Below are 12,642 nucleotides of genomic sequence, written 5' to 3'. Positions count from 1 at the left end.
CCCCTGTCCCCCCACCCCCCACCCCAGCCTTGCTGCCTACTCTCTCTTCTCTCTCTTTCTCTCTCTCTTGCTGGCTTAACCAAGCCTGTGCAAGGAGAATGTGACCTCCCAACAACCAATCACTTTGCCCACTGCTCCCAGCCTGAAGCAGCCAGTCTGGGACAGCAGAAAACCTGGACATTTGCTCTTTTAAAAAAAAAACTGCCCAGACATAGCACAGAGGTCCAAAAAAGAGGACATGTCCAGGAAAACCCGGATGTATGGTAACCCTAGGCATAAAGAGCACAGACTTGCAGGCATGGCAGGACCAATGATTGTGGTTGGTGACAGCAACCCACTGTGCCACAAGGCCTTGATCTTTATGCAGCACTACTACACTGATTGGTTGTGCTTTCACTCCCACATCCAGCCTGACAGTGTCTGATAAATATACATACTGGAATTTCCACCCTGTTGAAACTGGAGCATACCACACAGCATTATGATGTGACCAGTCTCCTCCTTGGTTGAGTTCAAGCCCCAGGTGGAGGGCACAGGTGCGGACACATCCACAGATGGGGAGGAGGCAAAGGTGGGTTCCATGCAGCTGTCTCTGAGTTGCTGGGTCTGGACAGCTTCCAGAAGCACCTAGCACAGGGCCATAGCAAGGAACAGTCATCCATACAGCAGAGGAAATGTCCCACAGCAGCTAGAGGTGCAAGGCAGGCTGCTGGAGATGTGCTACAGGCAGGTGGTGCTAGCTCTGCCGGCCAAAGGCTGCCTGCAGGTGGCCCTGGGACCAATGTTCCCTCTAAGAAGCAGCAGCCTGTGAATGCACTGCCTCGGTCTGTGAGCACGCTGCCTTGGTCTGGTGTGGGACACTTACCGAAGGGGGATGAGGGCTGGGGGCTGGAGGCCGGGGGCTGGGGCCCAGAGCCAGGAGTCAGGGGCCAGGGGCTGGGGAACAGGGGCTGGAGCTGGAGCTTGGCACAGGCTCCCTGGCTCTGGGGAAGTGCTCTGCTCCCCCACATCAGGGCCAGGGAATGGAGCAGTTCCCCAGAGCTGGCAGAGCCCATGCCAGCCCCCCGCCCCATCCTCCATCCCTGCCTTGCCCCACCTCAGGGAGGAGCCACTGCCTGCCCCGAGTGAGGCTCCACTGGCTCCAGGACACCGCTCCACTTCCTAGCTCTGATGCCACGTGCCTTCTCAGTCCCTGAGGTGATGCAGGGGAGCAGAGCACAGCAGTGTCCCGGAGCCAACAGAGCCTCACTCGGGGCAGGCAGCAGCTCTTCCTGAGGTGAGGCAAGACAGGGATGGAGGTTGGGGTGGGGAGCTAGCATGGGCTCCGTTGGCTCCAGGGAAGTGCTCCACTTCCTGGCCCTGATGTGGCAGAGTGGAGCACTTTCTGAGATCTGATGGAGCCCTCACCAGGCTCCCACCCCAGCATTTCCTGGTACACAGCCTTGAAAAGGCTGTGTGCGGCCACACTTTTAGTTATGTGCAGCCGCGCATGCACACACCTTAGAGGGAACCTTGCCTGGGACTGGCAGGACCTGGCCAGAGGCTGCAGCAGTCTGCAGCACTCTTCTGGCCTGGACAGCACTGTTCTGGCAGTTGTGTGGCAGTGCAGTATCAGGCAGCATTGCTGAGGTGCTGACAGGCAGGTACAGCTAGGTTGTGACCTACCGAGGGAGACACAGGGGTCTGCAGTTCTCTTAGACTCATTGTGTGCCCCAGGGCTCCTTGTGTGCCCATTGAGACAACCCAGCCCTGGGCCAGGAGACACTCCTAGCCTGCAGCCCCCTAGTGGCTGAACAGACACAGGAGCAGACTTGCTCCCAGATCACGTCTACATGTGCACTACTGTGCAATAACTAATCCCACCTAAATTTGCTACTTGCGCTTGAAAGTAGAAAATTGAAGTGGGATTAAGGGTTTTTAATGCACAGTAAGTACATGCACATGTAGATGTGTGCCATTACTGTGCATTAAACTACTCTAATACACATTTCCGCATCTTGTGTAGATGTACCCACTGAGTACCCCAAAACCTTATAGACTCTGATCTGGGAGTGCTTAATTTTAATACTACAAATTGTCTGGATATTTTTTATTTTAATATGATATGATGGTTCAAAAACATGCATAAAATGCGATGTTTTTCTTTGTGAAATGCTTACCAAATTTGGGAGAAGGTATATCTGTTTTGTATTCTGACGCACACGCTCTTGCTCTTGCGAATGCTTCATATCTGTAAGAGCTTTGTCTGAACATAGAACAAGTGAAAACTGAATAAGGACTGTACGATGTGGCCCCTTGTTTACAGATCCTTGATGCAGAGGAAAGAGCTTCGCAAGTGAAGGGTTTGCTTTTGGTTGTTGCAGCTGTCTTTTCATCAGTGCAGAGAAGGGGTCACTTGAGTTTCAAAATAATGGTAGAAGTGGATGGAAAACCTCTCAAAATCACCCCTAATCTATGATGTATTGTAGCTACTGTAATGGCAGAGCATTCAGTGATCACCTGCAAGATATTCATTTAGCTGTGTCTTGTATGGATCACACTTGTGCCTTTAGTTGCAAGCCCCTTGAGGTAGGATGCTTGTTCTTCATCTGGCACATTTCAGCAATTACATGGTGCTGTACATACTTAATTATATGGTAATTTGTAAGGTAGTCTAATATGCATTTATGAATTCATCTTTGGATGACTATAGTTTTGCCTGCTTTTAATCTGACATGTAAGTCCATAGCTGACTTGCTACGGATGCCTTTATATTGCATCAAAACAAATATATAAAAACTATAAACCATGCATGATGTATAGGGCTACATTCTGCTTTGAATATGCTAGTCAAAATGTATGGATGAGGAGGCAAATATTGGTAGGTATTTATTCATCACACTAAGTACGTGCAGACAGGCGAGATACCCCTCATAGATATAACTGTCTATATTAGGTGTTTTGTAAATGATCAACATGGAACCAGCTTCCAGGAGAAGTGGTGCAGGCTTCTACCCTGGGGGTGTTTAAGAGGAGGTTAGATGCACATCTTGCTGGGGTCGTTTGACCCCAGTACTTTTTCCCACCATGGCAGGGGGTCGGACTAGATGATCTGCTCAGGTCCCTTCCGACCCTAGAAACTATGAAACTATGAAACATAGTGGCTGTCACAGTCTTGAGAGGAGAACAGTCTCCTCCATGGGAAAAGAAAGGTCAGTGTTGATGAGTTCAACCCATCTTTCTTGTCCATAATTTCCATTAACATATGAACATACATCTGAAATCTGAGAACATATTCTTGAGAATAAGTCAATAAATAATAACAGTGAATAAGACCTTATAGTTAGAAGTACAGCTGATCAGGAAAGCAGTTAGTCATGCCCTGACTAACTTTCAGAGCTTATTATACCCCAGTAAGCACATTTTGAACATATTCATCAAGGGCAAGAATGTTAATAGTAAGTTCATAGGATCACTGGAAAGGATCTCATGAGGGCATCTAGTCTATCTCCTTGCTCAAGGAAGGATCATCCCCGACTAAACCATCCCAGCCAAGTATCTGTCTAATCTGGTCTTGAGAATTTCCAGGAATGGAGATTCTAAAACTTCTGTAGGTAGCCTGCTCCAATGTTTGACCACCCTCATAATAAAAAAGTTCCTCCTAATTCCAATGTAAATTTCCTCTACTGGAACTAGAGGCCATTGTTCCTAGTCATGTCCCCTACAGCCACAAAAAAGCCATATAATCATTTTATAATCACCCGTCAGGTATTTGAAGACTATTAACAAATACTCCCTCAATCTTCCATTCTTTAGACTACACAATCCTAGTTCTTTCAGTGTTTCTTCATAAGTCATGCTACCCAGGGCTCTCATCATTTCTATTATTTTCTATTAGACTCTGTTCAGTCTGTCAACATGTTTCTTGAAATGGGGGGCACAGAACTGGGCACCAGTCTCCAGAGAAGGCCTCACCAGTGTTGTAAGTGACACTTCTGCCAATACAAACCAGGATGTTATTGGGTTGAGTTGTTTTTTTTACAGTGAGAGTACACTGTTGGTCTATATTCAGCTTATGGTCCACTGTAAACCACAGGTCTTTCTCTGAAGTACATCAGCCTAAACACTCATTCTCCAGTCTGTATTTGCTTGTGCAATTATTTGGTCCCAACTGCGCTTTCAAATTTGAATTCGTTCTTGTTGAATTTCAACTGCCTATTTCTCCAAGTTACCTAGGTCATTCTGGATCCCAGTCCTACCCTCCAAAGTATCTGCAACTCTACCCACAAATGTGCTAAGTTTGTGCTCATTTCCATGTGAAAAAGTACCGGATGCAGGATAGAGTCCTGGGGAAACCTACTTGACATCTCCTAACTACTCACTGAACATGAAGATCCAACCAGTTATGTATAGGACCTTCATCTAAACTGTATTTCCTTCGCTTTTTAATGAGAATGTTGTGGGAGTTGGTATCAAAATCCACACTTCCAAAATCCACAAGTTGTGAGGAATAAAAACACAGGCAGAAATTAAACTTAATGCTTGAAAAATTAAGTAATGTAGGTAACTATCGTACAAATAGAGAGCATGCTGGAGCCAGGAAAAAACACAAGCCTTTTCACTTGTTTTGTTTTTGTTTTCTGATGAGGATAAAACACTGCCAAAGTCATTCCACATTTTTATAAATGAAGGTTCAATTTTAATGAAACCTGGATTCAGGAATTACTCATAACTAGGGATCTTCTTAATTTGTGATTCCATGCTTTTTGTGGAAACCATGAAAAAGGGTAGTTTCCATGATCACTGTGAAAACTGCAGTTTTCCTTATGATTTTTCATGGAATCACTTGGGAAAAAAATTACTAAAAATAAAATGGTGGATCACCAGTGGGAGTCAGCAGCAGCTGTTGTCTGGCATTGGAGCCCTCAACGGGGGGTGGGGGGGGCGCTGACATGAAGGAGAGCAGCCAAAATGACAGCTATCCCATCCTGCCTCCACCACTGATTGGCTGAGAGGGCTGCTTTTTGTGCAGCCATGCCCCCTCTGCCAATAAGTGGTGAGAGGTGGAGCCACCAGGGCCCACTGGCACAGTGGGGGGAGGGCTTGTTGCAAAAACACTGCAAAAATGGCACCTGGCACTGTGAATGGTCTGCAATTTTTACTTCCCCTCTCCACACTTTAAGCAGATCTCTATTCATAACAAAGGAATCAGTCAGAGGTCAGTCCCTAAATCCCAACTAATCAATACTGTACAACCTGAACCTCTGCACAGCACAGCAAATGGTCCCAATAGGGTCTTGTGAAACAGTTGAAAAGATACAGATTATCCTCCGTCTATCTCTGTGGAAGAACCTATACGTTTCCTTCTCTTGTTTGGGATTAGCACAAAGAGAAAGCAAAGCTGGAGATCTTCTATGCACTCTCTCCCATTCAAAAAATGTGATTGCCATACAAAGAGAACAGTGACTGGTCATCATTATCCTATATTTATTCCTACATGCAAACTGGAATCTACCAATGCTAGGGAAGGAGTAAAGGAGAGACAAGCAAGGAATCCTGTTCTTGGCAATTAGAGAATAACATGGAGGTACTGGGACTCTTGGCTAATGCTGCAATTGCCTGTAAGTGCCTAATGACACCTTTCTACAAGAATGCAAAGGTCTTGAACCCATAACCTGGCTTTGCTAAAAGAGGCTCCTCATCTCTGATATGTAAAATAAACATTCTCTTGCACAGTTAGGTCACCTATTTCAATTTTGTATAGACACACTATCCTTACCCTTGCTATCTGTTGTTAATTCATTGCCAGTTTTAGCACAATTTACAACCCTCCCAACTCTGCCTTCTCTGAGTTGCAATCAATAGACGGCAAGCAGTGGATTCTAATGTTTACTTGACATAATTTTATTTAACTACCTGTTGCTCTGTTGGGAAGGTCAGGGCCAAGGTGCATAAATCTTCTAGGTATACAGAGTGCACATGCAAAACATGAAAGAGCAAGGGAGCTTAAGGAAATAAATTCACAATGAAATAATGACAGATTATACATTTGAGACAAGGATGATAGATGAGTTTTATGAGGGCAAAATTACAAAAGCACTCTGATGTGCTTCAAGAAAGGGACTGTGGGTACCGAAACCGCAGAATTCATTAGCCAGATAGACATCACACAGGAGATATTTCAAGCAACTGTTAACAAAGTTAATAGCAGTCTTCATTCAGAAACTAAGAACATTTTAAACAATACATGTATAGATCAGCATTGAGAAGTATATCACATGTGCAGCCATAAAATAATAGGAAACTGACATGGGCTGTAGTATGTGTTTAACACAGGGATCGGCAATCCCCGGCAGGCATGCCAAAGCTTGGCATGTAAAGCCATTTTCTTTGGCATGTCACAGCTGGCCAGGATTTGGGCAGCTGCTACCAGCCACAGAGCCCAGGCTGCTTGCAACAGGTAGCCAGGAGGCTGCAAGCAGCCCAGGCTCTGTAGCAGATAGCAACTCCCCAGAGCCCAAGCCAGCTGCAGCTGGGGGGCTACAAACAGTTGCACTGTGTTCCACAGCCCTGGCACCAGCTCTGTGGTTGTGGTAGCTGCACACATGGCTCCAACACAAGGCTGGGAAGGGACCTGAGGGCAGTGTAACCCTGGCCCCTCCCCTGCTGTCCACCCAGAAGCACACATGCAACCACTTCTGCCACAGAGGTGGTGCTGGATGCTGTGGAGACCAACACAGCTGTTTGCAGCCTGCCTGCCACCTGCTGCCATTGCCCAGAGTCCAGGGTGCCTGTGGCAGGTAGCTAGGAAGCTGCAAACTGCTGCACTGGGTTCCCCAACTCAGCTTTGTGTTGGTGGCAGCTACACGTACACCTTGGGATGGACAACAGGGGAAGGGCCAGGGTTGTACGGCTCCAGTTCCCTTCCTGACTGTGCACCCAGAGGCATGCACATAGCCACCACCGCGGAGTCACTACTGGAGCTGTGGAACTCCGCACAGCTGTTTGCAGCCTCCTGGCTCTGGGCAGCTGCAGCAGCTGGTGGGCAGGCTGAAAACAGCTGTGTCAGGCTCCGGAGTCCAGGCTCCAGCTCCATGGCATTGGTGGGTGCACCCATGCCTTGCAGCACATAGTGAGGACTGCGCCAGGGCAGCACAACTCTGCCCACCCCCACCCCCTTAAATGACTTGGGGCACAGCAAACTAAAACTCCTTTGAAGAGTTTTAGTTTATTACTCCTACAGCCAAGGAGCAAAGCATCAGGCTCCATGCAGCTCAGGGACTCTGCAGGAAGCTCTGCAGGCAGCCTAGCAGTAGCCCAGGAAAGCAGGATCTGCCCAAGAAAAGCAGGAAGCCTGATCTCCTCCCCCACACCCTCTTAAGCCTGCCTGCCTGAGCTGCATAGGGGCCCAGTGCTTCCCTCCATGGCTGTGGTGCCCCCTGGGACCACCCGAGCTGGGTGCCTGTGGGTGGGTGCTGCTGGGTGGTGAGGGAATGCCAGTGATGCAGAGGGAAGCACCAGCCACTTCAGTTTGGAGCCCCTGATTTGTCTACACATGTCCCAAGTCCTCATCTTTCTGCCTGGCTGTTATATAATGTCCCAAGGCTTGTCCTGATTTTCACCAGCACCTCTTAACTTCCATAAGAAAAACTAAACACAGTTTTCCTCATTAGTAATGAATCTCCTCTCAAGTGAATTCACCAGACCAGCTGCCTCGATTGTTCAGACCAGAAGGATGCTCTTCTGTACCAGTCACCTAGACTCTAAAAAGTATCCATGTCTGATTTCACAGCCTTCAGATTACTAGGTGCCCCAGTGCCAGGACTACTGCTGGATTGCCTCAAGCATATTCTCTCTCACACATTTTAGGTTTACTTGAATTGCAGTCCCAAACAACTGAAAACTAAAGATGCTCTTTCGTATCTGCAGAGGCAGGTGGGGATTGGGAAAGGGGAAACATTATGCTGATTGCCCCTGAAAGAATCCCCTTCCACAGATATGTCTTCTAATCATTTCAGAAATGGTAGTGCAGGAAGGTGAGTGGGAGGGGAGCAAGAGGGCAAAAGTAGATGCATAGCCTCTAGAACAAATGAGAAGAGCCTCAGGGTTCCAGAGGCAGTTCACCAGCAAGAGTTGCCCTACCTCTGCCCTGGCAGCGATGCCTTGCAGAAAGCTGAAGCTTGTGTTATCTTATCATCTGTAACAGAAAATGTTGCTGTATTTTTGCCCACAGAACTAGATGATTTTTTTTTTCTGGAGAGTGGATTTTTTTTTTCAGCTTTGCCAGTCTGGTCACCTTTACTGTTGCAGGCACTCCACAGAAAAAGTATTGCTTTACAGCAGTCCTGATTAGACAAATTAGCATGCAGAATGCAGGCATTCCCCATGACTCACTCAACGCTTGATCCTGTGAGGTACTCAGGGCAGTAGTCTCTCAGGGCAGCTGTTCAGCAGCTTGCAGAATTGGGCTTCATGATCCCATGTGCCAACTAAAGCTCTGGGTGACTTTCCACCCAGGGCTGGTATCTCTTTATGTCCCCCTAATTGTAATTATTAACCAAGTCTCTGGGCTGCAACATTTCAATATTTCACCTGATGACTACAAACATAGGCTCTGTTCAAACTGTGAACCATTTCTAGAGGATTTTGTAAAAGCTTTTAAAAATCTCTTAATCCAAAACCTTCAAATCCATTATAAAAACAAGAAAAAGGCAAGCAGGGAGATTGGGTCACTGAGGGTAAAGAGTTAGGGCATTCTAGTTTCCTTAATTGTGATTTTTTGTATTTTCACAATGTTTGGGAATACTGTACTCAACTATAAATTTCCTGCTTCTTTATGGCTGTTTTTCTAATCTCAGAATTCTTGAAAGGATTGTTACTGTTGGGTTCTTGATATGTTCCCTCAGCCTTAACTTCCACTTAACAAAATACTTTGTTGAGGATCTACACCCAGTCTACATTTGCTTTCCCAACCTCTGAGACACCTCAGATTGTATTATATCTTTTTGGAAACTGTGGGATTGCTATACATTGACTGAAAATAGATGGTATGGCAGCAGAATACAGGATACAAACTTATCTTTAAAGGTGAAGAAGTATTTGGATGGGGAAAAACAGAAAAATGCCAAAAGAAACTTTTCATTTCTTTATGAAAGTAATCTATCTGACCTCCTTTTTGAATAGGAGGTGTACATTGATCGTTACTACGTAAGCATAAAAACATAGGCTTGATAGAGTATAAATTAGACAGAAAAATCAGTGAGGACAAGAGTGGACACATTCCAAATAAATTGGAACTGTTCCAGAGTTGTGATTTTAGTGTAAATAGTGTAGATAAGAGTTTGTCTGGTCTGGGTTATTTTTAGACGTGTGTGCCCAAAATACATGTATATTGTTCATGTGTAAGGGAGTTGTATTAAGAATGCAGAACTGTACTCATGTGTTTGTTACAATAATGGCCTTTTGAAGCTAACTTATGGACAGTAGGTACTATCCATTTAAAGATTTAAAATCTGCCATTCACCAATGTTGTAATGCTGAAGTTTCTGTTATTCTTGATATGTCTACACATGCACTTTAATGTGCAGTAGTCCATTTTACTGTGCATTAAAGCATCACATAAAAAACCCATGTAATTAGGCTAATGCACAGTAAAATAGGTTAAGTGTACCTGTACATTAAGTGTCACTTAAAAAACATGCATATTTGTTACTGTGCAGTAAGGCAACCTAATGCACATTTCTTTAGTACCTAGCATTGGAGGGCATTTTTATACTCAGAGAGCCACTCTAATTAAGGGTGCAGACAGAAGAACTTCAGCTCCCAGCAGGAACTCAGAACATTTTATGCAAAGCTTTCTAAGTTACAACATTACCCCAGACCAAACACAAGTTCACTGTTGGTTCCAGGGAGGAGGGGGATGTAGCTGTGAGCTGAGGGCCTGCAGTCAGGTTCCAATAGCAAGGGCCAGGGCTCTCTGCCAGTGCTCACTGTTTTCAGAATGGAGGTGGGGGGAGACAATGGAGGGAGCTCATTCTTGGGGCTCCTCAGCCAGTGTTGAAAGGTGAGATTGGTGACTTGGAACCCCCCACCTCAGGATGGGGGAGGGAGGGCAATATATTCTCCCTTGGCTCCAGGGGATGCTGAAAGACCTCCGGAGTGAACTCCCTCTGCTCCCTTTCCCCCCTCCCATTCTGAAAACAGTGACTGGTTGGGAGCTCTGCAGACAGACGTTACAGAAGATGCTACATTTTGAAATGTCTTCATCTGATACCTCATGCAATGAGGGGACAGAGTTTCACCTGACCATTTTTGAAGCTGTCTGCAGCCATGCATTTGTGTTTGGTCATAGCTATGAACTGCTTTCTGTGGACAGATTGGGCAAAAATTGTAGCTTCTGTCTGCACCCTGAAGTGCCTGGAGAATCTCATGTATCAGTGTCCTTATACTTCAAAATAGCAGTGGGGGTGCTTTATCTAAATCTTGTAAAAAAAGCTTTAGTTAAAGTGCCCCCACTGCCATTTTGAAGTGTGTAGGTGCTGGTACATGAGACATAGGCTGACTGCAGGTCAATAATTATTTAACATGCTCCAGCAATTAATTGAGTCTGCTCTAACACACAGTAATTACAGCATGTCAGTGCAGCCTCCTGGCTCACGTACAGGCACTCGGAGGTACTAAATTTAATGCACATTAGAAAAAGCACCTTAATCCACATGTAGACACACCCACAGTGAGATAATCTCATTATTTGGAGTACTGAGGGTCAAGAATTGTAGCTCTAACAATGATAACATCATACACAGATACTATAGACTGCAATTAAATCATAATACAGATCACAGGCCTAGCAAATATAGGAACTTGCTTAAATAATATTGTGTCTGTGAATGATATGCTTCTTCCTAGGAAGAGATAGTTGATGTGGTTGGGATGAAAAAAACCCTGAGCCATATATTTTTAATCAAAACAAACTGAAATTGAACATAATTTTTCTGAACCTTAGAAATTTTGTTTAAAATGCTATGGCTGAGATTTTCTAAGAAAATTAATGTTTTTAGGAGCCATTAAAATTAAATTCAGTGGGAGCTGGAGACATCACTTACACTCATTTGAAAATAACATCTACACTGAGCATAATTTGTTTGTTGCAGTATCTAATGCTTAATGGGAGGTTGTTGCATATCTTTGATGATCAAATTTTGTTTGCTTATATATTTATGCAATGATTGATTCTAATTTATTTTATTTGAAAATGAAAAGGGCAGGCTACTCTATTTCCCACTGTTGAATTTTTCAGCATTTTAGGCAAGAACTATACGTGATATATCTTTTGGAGCAAACAGGCTTTTCTTACAGTAATTTTCAGCTTTTCCAAAAGCAGGGTGACCAGAAATCATATGAGACAACCCAGTTTTTCACAAGACTTCCATTTTTTGTATTAAAAAGCTTTATAACCATCAAAACTTTGGGATACATACCCACATTAAAAAAAACAAACTTTTGTGGTTTGCCTATCATTTTAGACCCATGATATAATCATTTAATGAAAGATGCCAGAAAGACTAAGACATTTCCTTTATTTCCATTCAATTGATTAGCCTCAGAATTGATATGTACCCTCCTCTATTTTTCCATATCTTCCTATTCCTTATTTTTCTTACCCTGGAGACATTTTGATTGAAGGAAACACTCCTATTTACATTTTGCACATTGACTCTAACAGTATACCACACTGATTATATTATATTGACAAATGACACAAGCATTAGTTACCATCTGAGTCTATATGCTGTGTGTGAAACAGTTGCATTATGTCATTGTAGAAAACTGTATATGAAATCAATAAACTCAAGGAAAATGACTATAAACTCACCATTCGTTAAATCAAGAGAAAGTAAATTGTTCATGCTTCTCAGGTAGTTTTAAATTTGTTGCCTTTTCCATAAGAAAGATTTGCTTTCCAATAACTTCAGTCTCAGGAATTACTGTTAGTCACTGTAAGCCTAAAAGTCTGATACATTAATCTTTGTATGTATTCCCTTCCATTGCATCTTGCTTTATTTATGGAAATCATTTTCCCAGAGTAATACCATAAGCTATACAACTTGTTTTCATGAAGAATTGTAATTTTTAAAAAATACTCAAAATAAAACTAGACATGAAATATTTGAAAAGTACCACATAACAATTGCACATATTTATTGCTTGCAATAAATACTATCCCACTTTCTATGTAAGTGAAGAATTTTAATATCACTACAACTCAGTATCACAACCCCTTCTTTGTAGTTCAGGAACTCACAGCATCTCCATGCCTCCTGCCCTCTGCCTATTCAGAGGCTACCTGGATCATTTAGCACATTGCCCGTTTTAAAAATCAGATTAATAGTTTTGCAAATCAACATAGAATACAGAGTTGCTTCACTAGGCAAAAAGCTATATGCTTCCTACATCAAAAAAGGGGTTTGGGGTTTTTTGTCCAAAATAGTAAAACAAGCAAAAGTAATGTTGAGACTAAATGACATTCATTCACAAATACAATACCCCATGGCACTGTGCAACTGATTTTTTGAGTTCATATTAGTGTTAGACTGAGGTCAGATCTCAATCCTAGATAGGGGCCAGATCCTCAGGTTATGCATTTTGGCATAGTTGTGTTTC

The sequence above is a fragment of the Crocodylus porosus genome, unplaced genomic scaffold (genome assembly GCF_001723895.1).
Source record: "Crocodylus porosus isolate Cpor-Errol unplaced genomic scaffold, CroPor_comp1, whole genome shotgun sequence".
Taxonomy (NCBI): domain Eukaryota; kingdom Metazoa; phylum Chordata; order Crocodylia; family Crocodylidae; genus Crocodylus; species Crocodylus porosus.
This window is presented reverse-complemented; position numbering follows the sequence as displayed.